This window comes from Otolemur garnettii, unplaced genomic scaffold (genome assembly GCF_000181295.1).
Source record: "Otolemur garnettii isolate 467f Iridium unplaced genomic scaffold, OtoGar3 scaffold00024, whole genome shotgun sequence".
Taxonomy (NCBI): Eukaryota; Metazoa; Chordata; class Mammalia; order Primates; family Galagidae; genus Otolemur; species Otolemur garnettii.
In genome coordinates, this window is record NW_003852419.1 from 19,494,216 (window position 1) to 19,496,915 (window position 2,700).

Genomic DNA, 2,700 nt, shown 5'->3' on the forward strand with positions numbered 1-2,700 from the left:
TTGTGCAGAATTAAACTAGGGATAACACTTTTCATTACCACAGACTAACTTATTTTACACACTAACTGCCTTACACACTAAGCTATATTACAAAACAAACGTAGAGCTTAATTTAATATTCATGTAGTCTGTACAAGCTCCTAATCCGAGGGGAAAAGAGAATGCTCACAATCAGCCAAACGTCATGTGCAGTTTTAAAATGTGTTGTTTTCCTACCATCATTTAGAATACTAGATTTTTTTTTACATCAAAAATAATTTTTATTAGGAAAAGCAAAGAACACATTCAAAATCACATAGAAATCACATTTTCTTTTAATTGAGTACTTAATTCACACTCTTACTTCTCCTGGTTGCTACTCCAGTAACAACTGGGTCCCCACCTCTCAAGAACATTGCATCTGACTGGGCTGAAAGCCAGTGTGAACATAGGCCCCAAACTAGGGCTTTTGGAATAGCAAGAACAGTAAGAACCAGCCTTTCTCTTCACTAAAAAGGGATCATGAATGGGAGGTCCAAATCTCCACCTTCTAAAATTAGAAAACCAAAAAAGTGGAAACCAAAATGTATCAGGAATGAAGTATAGCACCCCCTTATGTGCTCAAGGTCAAGATGGTTTTTGAATAGTAAGTACCTCACCATCTGGCCTCTTCTAAGTAGGAATTGGCGCTACCCAAGCATTTTAAAGGAAGATGTTTTGTTTCTCTTTCATTACCCAAAGGGTATAAAATCTACTAAAAGGTATAAATATAATGAATCAGAATAAATCAACTCACTCATAAGAAACATTCCTGGATAGTGATTTTTGGATGCTGGCAATATTCAGCCCACTATTTCAAAGTGGTAAAATTCAGAGCAATCTGAGAAGTGAATTCAAAAGTGGAGACTACATTTGCTGACTGGTTTGTAATACGAAACACATACATACAATCTCCATTTTTTTAGTGTATATGTCAATAGGCCAAGACCTCTGAGCATCAGAATAAGTTATCTTGTACATTACAGTGCACAAAATAGAGGAAAAGATACTTTCTTGGAAGGTGGCTAAAAGGCATTTTATAAAAGGTCCATATCACCCTAAAATGGAAGGACTGGGCTCCAGTGCCTTCTGGCCTTCATTAACTTGACCCCTCCTCTTCTTTGGTTGCAGTGGCCTCAGTGGCAGCCATTTCTTCTACATGTTCTGCTGGCTTCTCTTCTTCCTCTTCCGAATAGAGGTCTGGGCACTTCTGCATACATTCCTGCATGGCCCGGAACTGGTCTATAAAGTCTGATCCCTTGACATCCTCTGTACTATAGTGGAAGCATGAAAAGGCTGACTTGAACTGTTCCCCACAGGGGTCACTGACCATTCCCCCAAGGCACGGGCAGTTCCAGTTTGTCTCCATTTGGCAGTATCAACCATGCTCCTTGTATGGATCATTGGGTTCATCAGCCACCAGCTCTGCACTGCTTGGGGTTTCATGGTCTTCTTTGGTCACAAATATGATTCGATCCTTCCCTTCCTGCCAGCAGTAAGACATGACTGGGCCCGGCGCTTAGACCTTCCAGAAGCAAGATGGCAGCAGCTTCACCCATCAGAATACTAGATTTTTTATTCTGATGAAATGCCTTTCCTTAGGCAAGCAAAGCAATGAGGACAAACTATAAAAACAAAAAATACTAAAAGTAGGGGGGATGAGGCTCATGCTTGTCACAGTGAGTAACTGATTAGGTCCTCTGTCTTCTATGACAGAAGGTAGGTAGAAGTTACACATGATTAACTAGGCCAAGGACTCTGGTCTCAGGAACAGCGGCTACTAGCCCTGCCATGATCTCATTTAATCCTCACAACCAAACTATGGGTAGGGATGACTGTTGCACACATCTTGTAGATGACAAAATTGAGGCTCCATGGATAGATGAGCTTTTCTTCCTCTGTTTGCTGCAATTTAGTTGTTGAGAGGAGCCCATCATAGGGAGCCGTGGAACAAAATGCCCACAGGAGTGTGGCTGCTGCATTGTTGTCTGAGTCGTTGACCTTCCAGTTTTCTTTCTCCCACAATTCCCCTGCATTCTTGTCATAAATGTCTCAGGGTCACTGGTTACTTTTATCCACAACCCCTCACCCCTTTTAAAAAGTCCTTCTTTTTCTTTCTTCTTCCTCTCTTTCCTTCACTCTTCTTTTTTTTTTGCAGTTTTGGCTGGGGCTGGGTTTGAACCTGCCACCTCCGGTATTTGGCGCCCTTCTCCTTTGAGCCACAGGCGTTGCCCTTCTTCACTCTTTCTTTCATTTTAAAATTTTGGAACCTGGGAGTATAGATTCAAGTTGCCCTGAGTATGTGCTCTCCTCTGCCCCTTTTTAAAACTAAAGACTTCATTGTTAACACTCCCTCTCATGAAAGCCAATTACCAGGCCTTATCCCACCTGATTAGTATCATCTTTGATTTTCGTCCACTTTACTCATAAGTTGCTCAGAGTCTATCAGATGGACTCAAAAACAAGTGTCGTGGTCCCAAAGGTTGCAATTTTTCCAGTCATTATTTTCATAACTTTGAGATAAAGTCCTTTTGTATGGGCTTCAGATACCTCTGCAGCAGTGTTGTCTCCAAGTGCTAAACACCTTTTGAACTGGAGGACAAACCCTTGCCTCATTCAGCTTCTTTTCTTTTCTTTCTTTTCCTTTCTTTTTCTTTCTTTTCCCTCTCCCCTCCCCTCCCC

General features: G+C 41.5%; 1 pseudogene; it reads right to left on the reverse strand.

Moving 5' to 3' along the window:
• Positions 1–1,117: 1,117 nt before the first annotated feature.
• On the reverse strand, positions 1,118–1,522 carry LOC100940808 (annotated as a pseudogene).
• Between the last annotated feature and the right edge of the window lie 1,178 nt (positions 1,523–2,700).